The sequence below is a fragment of the Lissotriton helveticus genome, chromosome 1_1 (assembly GCF_964261635.1).
Source record: "Lissotriton helveticus chromosome 1_1, aLisHel1.1, whole genome shotgun sequence".
NCBI classification, from domain to species: Eukaryota; Metazoa; Chordata; class Amphibia; order Caudata; family Salamandridae; genus Lissotriton; species Lissotriton helveticus.
Window position 1 is genome coordinate 903,677,475 of NC_136057.1, and position 20,482 is coordinate 903,697,956.

A 20,482-nucleotide genomic window follows, 5' to 3' on the forward strand; every position below is an offset into this window, starting at 1 on the left:
TAAACACCAACTCCCTCACCTGCAGTTTATGATTTGCATCAGCCCAACTTTCTGTGATGACATACAGACTCTTCCACCCTGGTTGGTTATGGAAAGTTCCCTGAGTGAAAGCGCAAACCGTATTCACGTAGACAGGCTCTAGCCAGGCTGTAACGCCAAAGCAGAACAACCATAATCTGATTCAAAATCAAACTTAATTTAACACATCATTTAGGGCCCAGTCCACCTCCAGCCCATTTCTGGTTCTGAGTAGCAGTCACCAAATACACACATCCTGACTATACACCTTACTAGTAATTCACAACTAAACAAGGGTTAACCATTGTTTCTGGCTTGTCCAAATTATAACCCTCAGGTCAACATGCAACCCCCTGATATCCATGATCCAGCCCTGAAACCATTAGCATGTTTGTCTTTTCCCTCAATATAATGCTCTCCAAGAGCCGGGTTGTGATTATGCTGGTGGCTGGCACACGCAGCAAAGTCTTTGGGAATCTACATATGTAGTTATTATAAAATTAAAACAATCACAATTCATTTTCACCACACACAAACTCTTAGAGACTCAGCACCACATGTTGCATGCTGAGTAGGATTAAGACTAAAAATAGGCCCAGGCATCGAAAAAAAGGAGGCCACTTCATGGATCACAACATTTTAACAAACATTGATTTGATAGCACTAGAGGCTAAATTGTGCCAAGAATTGTAAAAAAACGAATTATTTTTCCCTCCCAACGTCAAACTTCTTCATCAACCATTTACATTCCTTCACCTCCCTTCATGTCCTTCACTTCATTGTTACGTGTTCTGTCAATTTCCTGCCCCACACACTACATAGCGCCTTTTCAAAATTTCTGCGCCTCTATTTTCCTCTCTAGAATTCCTCCTGCTTCTGTTTTCCCCCAGCCCTTCTTTTTCCTTCCTTCCAGTCCTTGCACCTTGTTTCTATCCTCTTATGCTTTCACAAACTTTTCTTTCTCCTTTCAACCGTTTTTCTCATTTACACCACTCACATCTTACATCTACATTTAACACATCCGGCTTGCAATCCTCTTTTTACTCTCCTCTGCTCATCTTTGTTCTTTTCTGCCATTTGCATTGTTTCTTCTTTTCCTGCACCTTGCTCTTGACTCTTCATTCCTCTTCTTATTCTCCACTCGGACTGTCTCTCCTTTCCCAACATTCAACCTTCGTACAACCATTATCCTCTGTGTCTTGGAGTAAGCATGTACTGCTCCTTATCACTGCCCGTGGACAAAGGTGTAGGAAGGAAGTTACTCGGTTATACAATTTGAATGAAATAGTACATAAGTTCCTGGGATACTAATGGTAAACTACAATATCCGCTAAGAAAAATTCCTTGACAGGATCCCTAACAAGTGGGCAATGTACTGGGAGGTTTTGGGGGGCGGGGAGGGGGGGGGAGTGGGGGTGGTAGGAGGGCGTATGGGGTAATGAATACAGAATGTAGACAGAAACCACCACCTCTCCTACCACAAGCTGGACCAGTGGGTCAATTATAGACATTGTTGTGTTGTGGGGGTCGTGTGATCCCTAAGGGCACAAGCTCGGGTCCTACACTCGGGGGCACCAGGGATAAACTAGGCCTAACACGTGGCCATTGAAACATTGACACGGGCACTAGATGATGTTTATGGCTCTCCGCACTCTCGCCCAATTGGCGTACGTGCGTGGCCCCTCTTTATTAAACTAGGTCACATGACCTAACGCTGCACGCCTGTGGCGTCACAGGCTTGCATAAGCTGGAACACAACATTCCTCCTAAAACATGAAAGAAGAAATTGTAAATATAAAAGTTCAACGTGGAATTTCTTAATGGCAGTCTCTGCTTGAGGCACCTCAGATCAACATGCACAATTGAGATTGATAACAATTTAGCAAAACAGATATAGCTTGTATCAGAACAGTCTTACATGAAATGATCCCGAAGGCGACGGGATGGTTCTGGATTACTTCTCAGCTTGTATTGGGACCTTCCTCGCCTCGGGGTGACGTCATCGCTGGTCCGGACTGTGAGTCGTGGGCTGGTGGTTGCGGAATCAGGAACCTCCTGACCCACACTGGTGTTCTCAGCGTCATCCAAACCGTCACTGTTCTCTTCAGGAAGGGTGTTTCTCAAATGGTCCTTTGGGGCTTCAGTTGGGTCTAGGACGGCTGGACTTGCATCCGCATTGTTTGCTGGTGGCTCTGAGGTTGGTCTCGGCTCCGGTTCAGGGTGAAACTGTTTGAAGTGTGACACATTCCGGGTCACTATTTCTCTCCCTCTGGAGGCTATTATGCGGGTGCCTTTCACACTGACAACTCGCCATGGTCCCTGTTCGTAGGTCAGCCTGAATTTTCCGCTGGTTACTCTGTTCTTTAACAGCACCAAGTCTCCTCGGTTGATCTTGGCTGCCACAGCCCTCCTTCTCTGGCTGACTTGGGCATAGGATTTCTGCCTCTTCCTTGCAATTCTGCCTTCGTCAGCCACCTCCGGTGTCCATCGTGGATGATGAGGAATGGAGTCGGCCACCACACGTCCCATGAGAACATGTGCCGGAGCCACCCCTGTGATGGTGTGGGGTGTTTGTCGGTAGCTCCGCAGGAATGTAAATATAGCCATTTCCACTGACTGTCCTTGGTCATGCGCGATCCGGATTACTTTGTTGAGAGTTCGCATGAAACGTTCAGCTTCACCATTGGCATGCGGCCAGCGAGGGGTGATGCGTCGATGCCGAGTTCCGAGGGCATTCAAGTAATTGGCTAATTCCTGGCCTTGGAACGGGGGCCCGTTGTCCGTCCGCAGTTCACGTATCACTCCGTGGGCAGCTATGATCTTTTCCAGTTTGGGTAATACTTCAGCGGCACTGGTGTTGGTTATAATTTCTACTTCAGGATATTTGGAATGATCATCAATTACAACCATGGTGTGTTGCCCATCAGGTAGGCTTCCAAAGTCCATGCTGACACACTCCCACGGGTATCGATGTCGAGGCTCAACTAGGACTGGTGCTTCTCGCGGAACGTCTCCTGTGACTTGGCAGGCTGCTCAGGATCGTACAGTCTTTTCGACTAGATCATCCATGAGTGGGAACCACACTTTGGTCCTCAATCTTGCCTTGGCTTTGACCATTCCTTGGTGGCCGACATGGGCCAGTTGTACTACCTGGTCTGCCGAGGGTATTACCAGCCGGTGGGCCCGTAACAGGCAGCCTGTGTTGTCTTCATTCAGTTCACCTTTCACATGGTGCAAGCTCTCCATGATGCGTTGGGCTTCCGGTGTGAGTATTTTCCAGTCCTCCTTGGCGCGGTGCCAATTTCCGCTCCGAAGGGCTTCCCGAGCCCTTTGTAGACAATCATCTTTCAACGTAGCTTCTGCGATGTCGCTCATGGATATGGGTCGTGGACATGATCGTGCAGTGACACACTTGACATAGGCTTCCGTGTCTTCGGCGTCCTCCATTTCCTCTGGTGTGGCTGCCCGGGGATGCCGTGAGAGGTAGTCTGCTGGATTGCGTGATCCTGGTTGGTATTCTATCTGGCAATTGTAGTCTTGGAGCTGCAGCATCCATTTTTCTATACGGGGTGGTGGTTTTGTCGAGGTCCCCGAAAACAGTGCGACCAGCGGTTTATGATCCGTGATTACAGTGAACGGCTTTCCATACAGATAGAGGTGAAAGTGTCTACATCCCCAATGTATGGCTATGGCCTCTTTTTCAATCTGGGAGTAGCGTTGTTCAGTGTCCATGAGTGAACGACTGGCAAACGCTACCGAAGCCCAGTCCATCTCATCCCGCTGTTTTTGCCTAGCCCTGCTGGACCGGCGTCTACAGCTACTAGGGTAAGTTTCCGGGGGTCAAAGAATGCTAAGGTGGTGGTATCTGAGAGTGCTGCTTTGATGCTCTCGAAAACTTTTGCTTGTTCCGGTCCCCATGTCCAGGGTGTGGAATCTTTCGTGAGTTCTCTCAGTGGGAGCGTGAGGTTGGCAAGATCTCTGATGAATCTCCCACAGTATTTGACCATTCCTAAGAAGCTGCGAACTTCGGTGATGGTGGTGGGGGGCTTAGCGTCTTTGACGTCTTTCACTTTCTCGGGATCCGGGTTGACTCCGTCAGCGGAGAATGTGTATCCAAAGAACCCTATCTTCTGCCTCAGGAATTCACATTTTTCCCTGTGTAGGGTGAGACCAGCTTCTCTCATCCTTCGGAACACCTGCACCAGTCGTTGATTGTGCTCTGTTATGGTGCGGGCGTGTATCATGATGTCATCGCTGACATTGATTATACCCGGTATGTCAGCAATCTGTTCTTGGATCACGTTCTGGAATACTTCCGCCGCACTGGACACGCCGAAGCTGAGTCGGGTGTACCTCCGGAGACCTACATGGGTCGAGAACGTCGTTATGTTCTGTGATTCTTCATCAAGCACTAGTTGGTGGTACCCGGATCGGAGGTCCAGTTTCGAAAACCAGCATGCCCCCGCCATCTCTCCAATCAGGTCATCAATTGTAGGCGTGATGTGGCGTTCCCTTTTGATGGCAGCATTGGGAAGGCACATGTCCACACAGATTCGGACGCCTCCCGGTTGTTTTGGCTTCCGTGTTACCACGATGGGCGATACCCACGGGGTGGGGCCTGTCACTTTTTCAATGATGCCTGCTGCCTCTAGCTGTTTGAGTTCTTCTTCCACCAGGGGCCTGAGATGGAAGGCGATGCGGCGATGTCTCAATGCCACCGGCTGAACGGCCTGGTCAACGTGTAGGTGTATCTCGCGACCTGTGAATTTTCCAATACCCTTAAAGATGTCTGAGAAGTCCGTTACAAGCTGCTGCACCGATTCTTCGTGAACTCCAAATGCGAACGTGACGACTCAGTGTTCTTCCGCAGCCCGGCATCCGAGCAGCATGCCCTGCCCATCTTCGGACACGAAAGCGTTCGTGGTGACGGTCCTGTTGCCGTGGTTGATTACTGTCCTGAACTTTCCTCTGATTTTGAGAGCGGTGTCCTGACCGTATGCGAACACAGTGATGGGCGAGGGACTCAAGGTAGGGGGTCGATCCATTGTTCTGTATAGGGCTGCACTCATGAGGTTGATAGTGGCTCCTGTATCCACCACGGCCATGATTTCTTGCTCTGCTACTCTGATGCTGTACTGTGGAAGTTTCCTGGCTCGTCGAGTGGCTGTGCCGATCATGTGCACCTTGTGCACTGTCCTTTCCTCCTCTTCATCATCATCCATGTCGCTCTGGCTCGGGTCACCTTCTGGTACTGCGTTCACCACCTGCCGTGGTTTGCGGAACTTCTTCGAGCGGCATACTTTTTCAAAGTGATTGAATCTGCCGCACCCCGAGCATCGCTTCCCCCGAGCCGGGCATTCCGGTGCTGGATGGCTTGGGCCTCCACAGTATCCACAGGACTTACCGGTCGCACCTGCCGACGTCCCAGCGGGTTTCTTATTCCACTTGGTCGGGGAGTTGACCTGGAGTTTGTTGACTGGTTCTGCTTTGACCGGCGCTTGGAGGGCTGCCTCCATGTGAGCAGCTCGAGCTTTGGACAGTTCCTTCGTGCGGCCGAGGGTCAGGATATCGGCTAACGGTTTTCCTGACTCTTCCAGTATCCGCTCTCTTAACTTCGCTGAGGCGCAGCCTTGAATTATTTGACCCCTTATTTCTTCAGTGGTGTCCGCGAATCCACAGGACAACGCCAGTCGCTTTAGCCTGGCGTGGTACGTGTCTAGTGACTCCTCCGGCAGCTGCCATGCTTGCCTGAAGATGAACCTTTCATGGTCCTGATTGGCCATAGGTTCGAAGTATGCATTCAGGGCGTTGATGAGTGAGTGATGAGTCTTTGGTGTCGCCTCTGTTAGTGTCTTGGCGATGGTGTGCACATCCTTGCCCCCTAGGTGGAGCACCATGGCTCTCTTCTGTTCTTTGTGGACTTTGGTGGCTTCGAAGAAGACCAACAGCCTGTCCACCCAGTCCTTCCATTTGGGGGCTAGTGATGACGGTGAGCCTTCCACCACAAAGGGCTCAATGGGTGGTATTGTGGCCATGGCTCGATTGTTGGGGGACCGGGCCCCGTGTGTCGGGTGAGCTGTGGTCTGCTCACCAGGGTGTTGATGACAGTGAGGCCGGTGTGATTGCTGCTACTGCTTGTCTTTTTATGTTTCGTTTTTTTATTTTATGTTGTACCCCTTCCACGGGAGTTACCCAGGCGTCGTGTGGGGAGTGGGACGTTTGTGTGGGCAAGTCTCAGTCTGCCCCCTGAAGCGGCTGTATGCGTGGCAACCCAACCCGCTTGTCCTCCTTGCGCAACTGCGGGTGCCTTCAGGAGCGCAACGCACCGCGTCCACGCGATGTGTGAGAATTGGCAGTGGCGCGGCCCAGGCGTTGAGATCCAGACTCGCGGGTGCCGGCGGAAGCGCGCTTCACTCACCGTCAGCGAGCCCGGGTGTGGCGCTGTCCAGGGGCGTCGAGGCGCAGCTGGGGAGCCTGCAGGCTGAAGGACTGCTGCAGCAGTGCGCCCGGTGAGGGCAGGGGAAAAGACGGCAGTCCGGCGGGCGGGGCGAAGGGGCAAAGAACGGCTCACCTGCGAGCTCGGCGGGGCTCCGCGTGCCGTGTTCCGCCTTGCACAGTGTGTGGGGCCTCGGGGCATGAGCACCGCGAGCAGGGGCACAAGCTCGCGGCCGCCGCGAGAGAAGGCAGGCGCACCACACACACGGCGAGGGCACGACCACCCTCGTCGCCAGTTGTTGTGTTGTGGGGGTCGTGTGATCCCTAAGGGCACAATCTCGGGTCCTACACTGGGGGGCACCTGGGATAAACTAGGCCTAACACGTAGCCATTGAAATCATTGACACGGGCACTAGATGATGTTTATGGCTCTCCGCACTCTCGCCCAACTGGCGTACGTGCGTGCGTGGCCCCTCTTTATTAAACTAGGTCACATGACCTAACGCTGCACGCCTGTGGCGTCACAGGCGTGCATAAGCTGGAACACAACAGACATGAACATACGACTTTACATATAACTCAGGCCTTACCACTTTATAAAAATTCGATGATGATAATAAACACTGTATTACGTTTCTGGTCAGGGACACCAAAAAAGCAGATTTCCCTCGTGGTGGCAGTCTCGCAGCATCGCCAGCAGCACCACTTCATGTCTAGTGGACACATGAAAACGTTGGAGCAACAAGACATGATTTTAAATTCCGGCTTTCGCATGTGACCAAATTATGTGCTCTTGGGCAATCCTTTCATCCTTTTTGAACTATTTTTTGCCAGTATTGTGTGCGCGTAGTTTCAAGTTAAACACTAGTAGTAAATGTGCGATCAGAAAACAACATTACCCTAATTAGAGAGACAAATTCCAGTCACATGGTTTATGCACCAAAATGTGTTAGAGGGAAAATACGAAATCCTGTTTTGCAGTTTCAGTTCTACTTGACAAAATTGTTTGACCTTGGGCAATCAATGTACTCCCCATGCCTTTGCTTTTGTCCTCTCATCCTTCAATTATGTGAGAACTCCAACAGTCTTGCTACAAGACATGAAGACTAAAGAAATATTCACATGACAAGCCTCTAGCACAGTTTTCACTCAATACAATTTTATTTTTTATTGTATTTTGATTGCTAAGTGGTTATAACTAAATGATAATGCCCACCTGGTACCCATCTGTCAGTGAGTGAGGAAACATCATAACATTGTTTAGTTTACAGCAAATGTGATTTACGTTGGTTGCAAATTCGTTTGCAAAATTTCTGAAATAGTAAAGTATTCTTTTTCTCTTTTTGACACAGAAAAATTAGTGTCCTGTGGCATACCGGGTATTAATTCAGTCTGCCTAAGTTCCTCCTAGCTATCTGCTTTTAAGATTCTCTTACTGATTTATGGTCCTTTCAGTTAAGATGTTCTCCTTTTAGCATATCTAAAGGAGAAATTGGCTCGCCTCCCAGTCCTCTCTTTAACAGATGCTGCCCCTCAGAGTAGGGAGTCTGCATTATGCTTTGTGAGAAGCACATAGCCAGGCTGCACCCGCCCAGATGGTACATAGTCTTTCTCCATGATAAAGGGCCAACGATAAGGTGCGTTTGGGGCTGCTGCAGCCTTATAGGTTGTACAGGAGAAGCAAGCCAGCCTTCTGCATTACAGAGTAGATAGATAGCGGCCCACTAATGACCTTGTCCATTAGTTCTTGTCAATGCTGAGTGTGAGCCAATGGTTGCAGATGGGGCCCACCGGCACTCATTTTTGGGGATCAGCACTTATTTTTCCACATTTATGTCCGAGAGCACAAGTGAAAAGCACACGCGGTGCAAAGGAGGTAGAGAAACGCAGATACAAAATGTGATAAACGGCGAAAAGTAGGGATTTGGAAGAGTGAGATGAAAAGGCAGAGTGTGTGGATTAAAGAGGTGTAAGGTAGAATTAAGACTACAAAGTGTTCAATGCAAGATAAAAGGATTATGCAACAAGCAGACCAGGTGTATTCCTTACACCTCCGCCATTGCATACCAATTGCCAGTTCAGGAGTGTGCAGGCTCCTCACTCTACGTTCTAGAACTTCGTGACCGCAAGCTTCCATGGTTCCAGTCTCTTCTACAATGTTCTGGTATCTTCTACAGTACAAGTGACATTGGTGACGGACAGATACCACACATTTCTCTCTTTTAACAAAATATATTTATCTCAGATTCCCACCCCAGAAAGCATAGAAACACATACTAGTTAATAGCACAGTTAAAGAAAGACAAGCAAATTAAACAAATATGTTAAGTAAGGATTTTTATTCTTGGGTTTACAGAGTTCAAATTAGGCATGAGTACCACATTACACTTCCAAAAATAATGGGAAGTTATCAATATAGTAACTCTTGTTGTATTACTTGACTATTACTTGACCTCGATTTGCCTCCAAACCACATCTTTCCAGTCCCACCCATTTGATCTTGCCAGCTGAATGCCCTTTTTGAATGTTTTGTTAAATTTTTCTGCTGCCCCATTGGGTTCTGGATGATAACGGGCACTACGTTTGTGTATTATTACATTGAAAAAACTACTTAATTTCTCTGGAGCAAAACTGATTACCATTGTCAGTTAAAGGGGTGTTGGGTAGTACCTCTCGTTAAAAAAAAAGAAAGAAAAACTCTTCCAGGAAGTTTATAACTGAGGCCAAGTTGATGTTAGAGACAAATTTTATTTCTGACTATCTTGAATATAAGTAGACTAAAACTAAAATGCATGTTTTCCTGAGGGTTTCAGGAGATATCAGTTTTGTGCCTCTAAAAAGGCATCCATCTACTTCTGATAATTATTCTCTGACCATCCATTCTTTTCTACGCTGCCCCAACCCTGTCTTAACAAATCTCATTATTTACTTAGAATGGGATCGGGTTTTCACTCTTTTATCAAATTTGTCCCCTCAAGCACCCCTATGTTGATCACACACACATTTTCTTTGTTTAACCCCTTCAGCGCTAATGACAAGGGTAACTCGTCATGGACTTTCCATTGATTTCAATGGAAAGTCAATGGAAGCTCATCAGGTGCCTTAGCAGCCAAGTGGTTAATTTGGTATCCTCATTTTGGTTATCACAGACCTTCTCTTCCTTTTCCATGTCATAAACTAATCGGAACAAGCAATCTGCTGCAAAGTTACGTGTACTAGGGATATATTATACAGTAAATATGTACTCTTGTAGATTAATGACCCATCTTGTAATCATACGAAAATTGCCCCTAGCTCTTTTTTTTATAAATTCCTCCTTAAGTGACTTGTGGTCTGTTCTTACTTTGAACAGAGTCCCCCAGCTGAAGTTCTTGAATTTGTTTAGTGCCCAGTACACTGCCAACTCTTCTTTTTCAGTTACAAAATAGTTTACCTCAGATTGCCTAAGTGCTCTTGAGGCAAATGCAAGGGGTTCCCCTTTCTTGTAGATTGCATAAGTGTTCTTGAGGCAAATGCAAGGGTTTCCCCTTTCTTGTAGATTGCCTAAGTGCTCTTGAGGCAAATGCAATGGTTTCCCCTTTCTTGTAGAAGTACAGCCCTTAGCCCTTTTGAACTGGCATCTGTTGTAATGATAATTGTTTTTCCTGGGACAAACACTTTCAAGTGTGTTACAGCGGTCAGAGCATTCTTAACATCTTTCAATTCTCTCTTGTAATGCCCAACTCAAAGTTTACCCTATTTTTCAGCAATTTGCGCATATGACATGTTCAACTGGCAAAGTTGCTGATTAATTTACTATACGATTCTACCATTCCCAAGCCTCGTCTTATGGAATGTGGCAGGCCTATCGGCAAAGTTTTTAGATGAAAGGTGGATATTGTTTATCAAGTCCTTTAACATTATTTGTCTTCAGGAAATGTGGGAAGTTGAGAACAATTTCCTTCTTGAGAGGTTTAGAACAATTTTCTGTCCGGCCTTGGGTTCCAGAGCAGGAAGAGCGAGTGAGGGCGTAATTATTTTTGTAGCCCTCGAGCAGTATGGGTCAGTGCAGAGAATAAAGTGGGACTCGGAAGTGTTTCTGGGCCTTACATTGGTAGTGGGAAGATCACTCAACTTAGTACTAATTAATTTTTATAATACAAAAAGGCGGAAAGAAGGGCCCTCACATCTTTCAGTCCTAAGTGCTGCTATTGACACATCAAGGGGAGAGGGCCTCACTCAGTAAAATCTTATCTTGGCAGGGGATTTTAATATCCATTCATGCCCAAACTCAATACACTCTGCATAGTTACCAAATCTGCACGATCAACGAGGGCAGGCACATGGAGCATTCCCTAGAAGGCGCTGAACGGAATCGTTTTTTACACACTCACAATCTTGAATTCCTGCTAGATAAGATGACTAACTCATTTAACTCTTATATCCTCCCAACATGTAAAGGAAGGGGAACTGCCAAGGTTAATTGATTTTATTTTTGTATCAGCCTCGTTGGTTTGGCCTTCATTTTCTTTTAATATCCTACACAGCCCATTCAGCAATCACAACCCCTTGGCCTTAGTACTCAAAGGGGCGGGGAATCAGGTGGAGCACCCCCTCATATCACCGGGCACACTATCTTTAACCGACCAGAGGAGGCGTTTACAATGGTCGCAGATAAATGCTAGCTATGTCTTTCCATTGTACCCTATTTAAAACTCGACAGCAGGAAATATTAACCTGCTTAGACCCCTTAGCCCCAGGTGAAGATACTTTCAACACATTTATTTCCATTGTCCAGTCGGTCGCTGATATGTTAATGGTGCCTATGGCTGGCCCTGCCCCATACCACCCAAAATGGTTTGATGCTAAGTGCTCACTGGCCCTTTACCTCCTGAAGAAAGTCCTATAGCAGTCCCCCGAGATAGAGTACAGGTGGCTAATTGTCGTAACAATTATAAGAGGGCACTGAAATAACGAAGGCGTCTCTTACAAAGACAGGTCTGGGATGAACTAGTCCAAGCGAGTGAGACACTTTTGGCAGGTCATCAACAGACCCTGTTTTGCGGAGCCATCAAGGCCTGCGCTATGCCATCACACTACCCCTGGACAATGGGTTGTTCGCTTTGAAAGGGTGTACAACTTTGGACACAGTGAAGGGCCCCCCACACTGAGATAGAATCCTGCAGTAGGATACATCAGTTAATTCCTCTTTGGCGGAAGTACGCTTGTGCATGGATGGATTGTCATGGAATAAGGTGCCTGGGCCGGATGGGATCGCTCCGAATTTCTTCCGGGACAACATAGACGCGTGGGCCCCGGTTTTGACCAGGGTGTTAAACGCAGCAGCAAGGAAAGGGATGCTGTTTTCTTGGTCAACTGCCACCATTATACTGATTTTCAAGAAGGGAGAAAAATATAACCCCTATTACTATAGTCTTATATTCCTCATTGACTCTACAGTTAAGGTTCTGGGTCAGGTTCTACTTACTAGACTTTCTGCATGGGCTGACACAAACTGAATAATCTATGAGGTGCAGTTTGGTTTCCGTTTGGGTAAATCAACCACTGACCAATGTCTTAACCTCTATTTATTAGTGTCCAAATACACAGTAGCGCAAACTGGTGCCATTTTTTAGGCTTCATGGACCTTATGTCCACCTTCGACTGGGTGACCTGCAAGAAACTGTGGGATCTGCTTAGTTCTTTAGGAGTCGAGCCCGATATCATAACTTTACTAATGAACCTATATGCCCACACTACAGCAGCAGTCAGATATTCACTCTGGGCAGGCCTCACACAGTATTTCAACAGCACCAGGGGGTTCCGCCAAGGTTGCATTCTAGCCCTTTTTTTATTTACCATCTATGTCAACGGCCTAGAAGCCGCCCTGTCCGCATTACAGTCTGATTGCGCTCGAGTGGGCAGGAAAGCCTTGCCAATCCTTTTATATGCTGATGATGCAGTGCTGATGGCCCGTACCACAATGAGCCTCCAAGTCCTGATCAACAGGGTTGTTTCCTTTATGGATGGGCTGGACCTGTCGGCCAACTTCACAAAATCGTACGTTTTGAAAGTTGGCCCTCATGTGACTCGGTCCAAAACGTTTATGTCAGGCACTCATATCTTAGAGAACATCCCAGCGTTCCCCTACCTGGGACTTTTATTTGACGCAAAACTTAAATAGAAACAACTGATGGAGGGAAAGTTGTGCGACATGCATAAAGTCATGGGAGCAATTGCCAACTATGCCCACAGATTGGGTTCTTGGTCCCCTGAAAGGATCTTAAAGTTATACCTGTTTACATTTATCTCCAATGTCTTATACAGAAGTGAGGATTAGGGATACACAGTGGCCTATAAGTTACAGTTCGCTCCAAATAAGTTTTTGAGGCAAATTTTTAAGGCTTCACAAGGCACATCCTTGTTTACTGTACATGAAGAACTAGGAGTTAATTACATAACAGATTTGGTGGCAGTGAAGTCCTTGTTGTGTTGCGTGAAAATCTGGTCTAGGGATGAGGCTGAGTTAAACCGTTTGATTATTTTAGACTGTCTGTCACTAGATCATGCACTCAAAATACCTTGGTTGTGGTATGTAAAGGAGTCCTTTATGGCTCTGGTTAGGGCAAATATTTTCTTGAAATGTGACTCAGTAAAGCCTCAGGACCTGAGAATAGTTGAGGAACTTTTTTTTAAACATGCTGCTGCTTAGCGCGAAAATACTGAGCTCATGAAACCAGCTGCGAGAGGGCATGTTTTGCTAAAATCAGTGTAGGGAATGGAGAATTATCTTTTTACCCTTAAAACTCCTTCTGATAGATTTTTAGTAACTAGATTCAATCAGCTCCATTATCTGCTGGCGATACCTGCAAACGTGGGAGGGCCCTGAGGCTGTGATGATAGGTCTCCACAGGACACTTTATACTTTGTCCTCATATTTAAATATTTTTGCCACCCCAGGAGATTGTTACTTAGGCCCCTTTTAAAAGCTATGACATTTAGACAAGCACTTGCTCCTCTGTACTTGCAGCGATTGCCCAACGACTATACCTTGTTTGTTGTCATCTATTTCTTGAGAACTGCTTTTAGATTAAGAAGCTCAAGATGTGATTGATGCATGCTTGGCCATTGCAATTTTGCACAATACTTCTTTTAATGACTTATAACTGCAATGATGTGCTTTTTACAGTATGGTTTTTGTCCTTTATGGTTATGGTGACTTCTGAATAAAAATGTATTTATTATTACATAAGATTCTATCATTCCCAAAAAGGATCTCTGCTCATCTTTGGGTGCCACTAATTTCATTATGGTGTTAACCAGATCTTCTTTGGGTTGTGCCCCTTCAGAAGTAAATTTATGCCCAATATAGTTTCTTTCGGTACATTGAAGTTTGCATCTGTCTTTCTTTACAGTAAGACCATATTCTTTGAATCTGTCCCAAACTTGTCTAAGTCTTTCATTATGTTGTGCCTGAGATTTCCCAAATATCAGCACATCGTCCTGATAACAGAACACCCCTGGAATTCCAGACAGTATATTAGACATGGCTCTCTGAAAGACCACAGCTGTTACCAGACCGACCGGCATGCGTTTACATTTGTATGACCTTATGGGTGTGATGAGAACAGTCAGGTCTTGAGTCGGGGTATAGATAAGTAGAATAATAGGCAGATGTTCGATCTAATGCTGAGAAGAGTTTTGCTCCAGCTGCAGTTGTGATCATCTCTTATGTTTGGGAAAGGGAACAAATCAACAACCACCTCTTTGTTGAGGGCCCTATGGTCAACACATAGGCAAATCTTGCCATCTGCTTTTCTTGCCACTACAATGGGTACTAACCATTCGGTTGCTTCCACAGGTTCTATTACATCCAGCTTGCACATTTTTTCTAACTCTTCTCTCACTGCGTTCTGTGCACTCAATGGAAGACTACATACTTTAGCTGACACTAGCACTGCTTTCCCTTTCAGTTTTATCTTGTTCACATATTTTTTGAGGCATCCTAATACTTCTGAATATTCTTTCTCAAACACCGATCCCACCGCTACATCCTTGTTAATATTCTGGATCAATATTTGAGGTTCAGCATTGGGATTCAGATAAACTCCTATGTCTTTTTGTGCTGGTCATCCTAAAAGATTATCTCCTTTACATGAAACATGAACGTTACATACAATATATCTGTTATTATCCTATCATCTTTATTTACTGACCACCATACTCTCCTGGGTGTATATACATTTAGTGTAGCTTCATCTGTTTCTTGAACAGTTTATTAAATACTACCTCTGAAATGATTGTTAGTCTAGAGTATGAATGAAACATGACCTCAACATCAAGGTCTTCTATCCTTACTACATCTTTGGGGTTGCAAGATCCTCCCATCAGTCATGGCCTAGGACAAAACATGGCAAATGACGGGTAGTAGGTGGTGTACTTCAGAAAGGCTTCCTAATACGCCTCGCAGATGCTCCTTCCTCCGGGCTCCCGCAGAACCACACGGGAACAAGGATTCCAATTGCACTTGGGAAGGCAGACTTAAGGAAGGTGAGCAGTCCTAATGTAGTGAAACCCTAATATAGGTTCTTGGGCGCTGAATTCTCCTCATTGTGCTGCGAGCAAGGTGAGTTAATAGTGGCAAATTCTTGTGCTGAGCGTGCACCCCTCGTGCTTGTGCGCAGCATCAATTATGCTCACATCAGTTTGTAGCCATTTATCTGATGAAATCCTTAGGTTCAACGTGCATCCCCAGCGAGCAAGGAACACCAACTGTGGTGAATTTTCATGTACAGTGCACACCCCTCACTCTCACAACAGTTCTTTGCTGCATGTACATGGTGTCAAGCATGCTCTCATTAGTTCATAGCAAAAAACACAGTTGATGGACAGAATGTAGAACAATGTCATACATTCACCCCAGTACAATGATCTGGGCCTAAATCCATCGTTTTTGTGCACTCCACACCACCCTGGGTTAGACACTGGCTATATGCAAATCAGCTCTGAACCTGTGCCTCATGGGAACAGTCCAGTCCGAACTACCAAGCCATGTCTTTCCCAGACCGGAATCAAGCATCCAAGGACCGGTTTCTGGCTATCGGCCTTCATTCAGCCTGGATAGCTTGACTCCAGTGGTGTGGAGAGCCTGGGACTCACGTCTGAGCATACCCAGCCCACTCGGGATGAAAATTGCAAAAAACACAGTTGATGGACAGAATGTAGAACAATGTCATAAATTCACCCCAGTACAATGATCTGGGCCTAAATCCATCGTTTTTGTGCACTCCACACCACCCTGGGTTAGACACTGGCTATATGCAAATCAGCTCTGACCCTGTGCCTCATGGGAACAGTCCAGTCCGAACTACCAAGCCATGTCTTTCCCAGACCGGAATCAAGCATCCAAGGACCGGTTTCTGGCTATCAGCCTTCATTCAGCCTGGATAGCTTGACTCCAGTGGTGTGGAGAGCCTGGGACTCACGTCTGAGCATACCCAGCCCACTCGGGGTGAAAATTGCAAAAAACACAGTTGATGGACAGAATGTAGAACAATGTCATACATTCACCCCAGTACAATGATCTGGGCCTAAATCCATCGTTTTTGTGCACTCCACACCACCCTGGGTTAGGCACTGGCTATATGCAAATCAGCTCTGACCCTGTGTAGAAACTAAATGGGGGGCACTACCAACCAGAATATAAGATCCTTAAGTATTGCCCGGCGGTGTCGCCTCTTGAACCCACAAAGAAGTTAAACTATTGAAGAGGCAGGCGCTGGAGACTGGAAGGCAGGAAACAAGGTTTTTATTCTCTCCGGAGGAGAACACAACGAAACGGACAGAAGGTATCGTTCTGAGGTGCTCTAACTGCATCCCTGAGGCCTGGCCTCTTATACACACGTTTATCTGTTTATTGCATGTAACACATTTTCGTCGATACTTTGAAGTACGGAAAGACATCCTTAGAATCCCCCCCTTCCCAGCCCGTTCCCACGCAAGATTACAGTGGAAGTCCCCGCCCCGTTCACAATAGGTGATGATCATCGCGCAGCTGGATATTCCGCCGATCCACGGAGTGTGTGGGTTTCGATCGGATCTCGTGGGATGGGGGGGGGGCTTTGATCATCTCGGGGGTCCTTTGAGGAGGGAAGCTTTCTATTGTACGGGGAGGGGCAAGGGATTGGTATCGGCAGAGCTGGGTGTCGGCCTGGGAACGGGGAAGACAAACGGGCACACGGGGAAATGGGGTTTGCATCAAAGGGCCGGGGATCATAAATGGGAAGAGGGGAGGTGTCGCGCTGGGAACAGGACGAGAGTCTGGGGCAGAGCAGCGCTGAAGAGGGGTTTTATGATTCGCGGCAGGTGCAGGCAGGGGGGTTGTCAGTATGCGGGGGATGCCGGCGAAGTTAGGAGTGGGAGAGAGGCGCGCTGGCTCTCGGCGGGAGCAGGGAAGCCATGGTGTTCAAAATGGCGGCTGTTTTACGCGCACAAAAAGGTTAAGGAGAGCAAGAGGGCGCCGATAATGTTGACGGTTTCAGCCTACTTTCAACAGTCCTCCCTTTTCAACATATCTAGCCAACTTGCTTACTCAATGTCAATTTTCATCAAATTCCTAACTTCGGTATCATACAATGCTCTCATATGTTCGCTTCCAATGTCCACAGTTTTGGGAAAAATACAACTCGCACATAAAGAACACATAGGTGGCAAACATTGAATTCCTAAGCATAGGCCACATATTACAACTACGGGAATCAGGATAATGGTGAGCAGTCTCCAGCCCCAGCTTTTGACGGTGTCCCAGAACCAACCACCAAGCGACCATTCTTCTTGCTCTTGGTGAACTTCCGAAGAGAGTCTGTGAAGATGTTCGATGGCTTTGTACACTGAGGGTGAGTTGTCCGGTATGTATGTACAACAGCTGGACCCAATAATGCGGCATGCTCCTCCACGGTCCGCCAGAACCACATCTAGAACGAGGCGGTTCTGCAGAGCCACCAAACGGACCGCTTGGAGCTCGGCAGTGTTGTTGGCAAAGATGCCCGCTGTGATGTTCATGGTTGTCTCGACTGCCTGAGTCAAATGTCGGATGGCACGGCTGTTTGCCATCGGGCCCCAGAGGGGGACGAGTCCTTTCATAGCATCGAGGAACTGTGCCCCTGTTGAGTCGGCTTGTTCAATGTCTTTGGCTCGTTTTTGCCGGTGGTGATTCGCTGGGGCTACATAAGTAGGAGGAAGGACGAAGGAGATGTAGCAAGTGCCCCCCCAGCCTTTGGGGAGCCAGGTGTAGGCCTTCGTGCCGCAGATGAAATACATGTTTGGGGATGACACAAAGGAAGGTGGATCCGTGGAGTCCAAAGTTCTGGTAAAGCGGCAAGCGCTGCGACCCACCAGCTGTGTCCCAAGTCCTTCTACACACATGTGGCCTGTGACGTTGATGACCGTCAGGGCCACAGTCAGAGTGGCAGCCGTTCGTTTCCGCAGATAGGAGAAGGTGGGTCTGGTTGGATTGTTGAACACCTGCATTTCGATTCGCTCTTTGGCCGGGATGTCCATTTGGATCGAGTCGCTGGGGGTCAGCGGGCAGAAGTGTGTCTTTGTCTTGTTTCGCCCGGCCCCATGAGAAGAATGTGCTGCAGTTCTGCTGGAGGTGGCATTGCCCGTATAGCTCTCTTGCAGGAGGATCAGCCAGGCAAGGCAGGAGCCGTGGACAGAGAAGGGTGAAGGGATGAATGGTATTGAATGTCCAGTGGCATGGGGTAGCAACCCACAGATCCAGCAGTTGGTGGTATTGGTGGCAAGATTGTGCTGGTGAAGTAGCTGCACGAAAGAGTTGTTCCAAAACTCCTTTCGCCTCTCTCTTAGTTGAGGAGAGAGCGAAATTAGATAATGTTCCTTCATGGTGGTAGGCTGAGCAGTGGTTAGGAATGTTTCGTGAGCAGGTGCGTGTTCTTCCATAATCCAGAGCGTAGTCATGAGGAGAAAACAGAGGAGGATTACGATGAAGAGTGCAATTGTCTTTGAGCTATGGAGTCTGTCTATTCTCGGATTTCTGTAGTGGGTATTTCCTGCTGTCTCCGTCGGCTTCTTATTTGGCGCTTCCATCATCTTCTTATCTGGCGCTTCCATCATCTTCGTCTTCAAGGTGCTCGGTAGTGGGCAGGACCACAGACTTAGTTTTAGCTTCTCTCCAGGTAACCCTTGGTGGTTTGGGTCACCGTTCTGAGATCCTTTAACCTAGTCCGTGGCCTACTTAGCCGAAGCTCCCTCCTTTCGACGCAGGAAATACCCTTCTCGAGATGGCACAGTGGGATCAGGATGTTTTGAAAGTTCAAGTGTCTCAGTATCAGGGTAGCAGTTCAACGATGGTCGGTCCTGGTTCAGGAGCTCTTCTTGGGTGTTGACGGTGTCTGTCGTGGCCAGGGCTGGAGAGACCTTTTTGCAGTGATGAGCGTGCAGCCAGTGTTTCTTCCCCTCCACTCGAAGTGCGGTCCGAGTGGTGATCAGCACTTGCCAGGGGCCCGTCCACCGGGGTTCCAAACTCTTTGATCGCTGAAAATTTCGGATCAGCACGAAGTCCCCCGGCTGGATGGCGTGACCCGGACCCCTGGAAGCATCGGGGATGGCCTGCTGCACCTGCTGATGAAGGACAGACAAAGTTTCAGTCAATTTGTACAGATAATCAGACATTAGGACATCCGGAACGTCATGAATGGAAGTTGGTTTCGGGGCAGACCAGACGCTCATGGGTCGACCGAAGACAACTTCATAAGGGGTTAAGTGATGTCGGGTGGGGGTAGAGCGCATCGATAGCAATGCCAATGGGAGGGCGTCTGGCCATTTCAGGCCCGTCGTAGCCACTATTTTGGCCAGTTTAAGCTTTAGTGTGGCATTGTGTCGTTCGACAAGCCCAGCAGATTGAGGGTGGAAGACTGCGTGGAATTTCTGTTTAATACCCAGCCCATTTAGGATGAGCTGGATAACGTTGGCTACAAAGTGGGGGCCATTATCACTCCATAAAACACGGCAGAGGCCATAACGGGGAAAAAACTCCTTTAACAGAACCTTTGCAGTGGCCATAGCGGTGTTGTCACGGGTTGGATATGCTTCCACCCACTTGCTAAATGCGCACACCACGACTAGTACATATTTCAGGCCTTGGCATCTGTCTAGCTGGATGTAGTCCATCTGCAGGACTTCAAATGGGTGGTTTGGGACCCCAAATCCCCCCCGGGGTACTACAGTTCCTTTCCCGGGGTTGTGTTGCAGGCATATTAAGCATTGTTGGACCAGGCGTTTGGCGGAATCTGGGATCTTGTCATTGTGCCAAACCCTGGAGACAAGTTCGATCATGGGGGCTGATCCTATGTGGGCAGGGGAGTGTGCCATGGTTAATATGGGAATCAAGTACGAATCAGGTAGCAACCATCTGTTCGTGTCTTTTGTCCGCCAGCAGCCTTCATCGTCTTTCAATCCCACCCGTGTCCATTCAGTCAATTCGTGTTGTGTGCTAGTCGTTTGTATGTCTCTAATTGTGTCCTTGGCGTCAGTCCAGTTTTCTGCTTGTGACCTGGTCACGTACATATGTGTTGTCGTTCTATTTTCAGCTGTCGTTCGGGCGGTGATGTCGGCTAGTGCATTTCCCTGTCCAATAATGTCTGTTACTTTCTTGTGTGCCTGGCATTTGATAACGGCAAGTTTGTTGGGGAGGAGGACAGCTTCGATTAAGGCGGAGACTAAATCCCCGTGCAAAATGGGTGTGCCGTGTGAGGTCAAGTATCCTCTCTCCCTCCAGAGGAGCCCAAAATGGTGAACCACCCCGAAGGCATACTGGCTGTCAGTGTAAATGTTCGCTGTGGTTCCTGTTGCCAGGATGCAGGCTCGCGTTAAAGCGATCAGTTCCGCTGCCTGGGCAGATCGCTGGGTGATGCGGGCTGTTTCTACTACAGTTCGAGCCGTGGTGACTGCATAGGCAGCGGAAGTGGTACCATCGGGGAGTTTGATGCAAGAACCGTCCACCCACAACTCCCCGTCGGGGTCAGGGAAA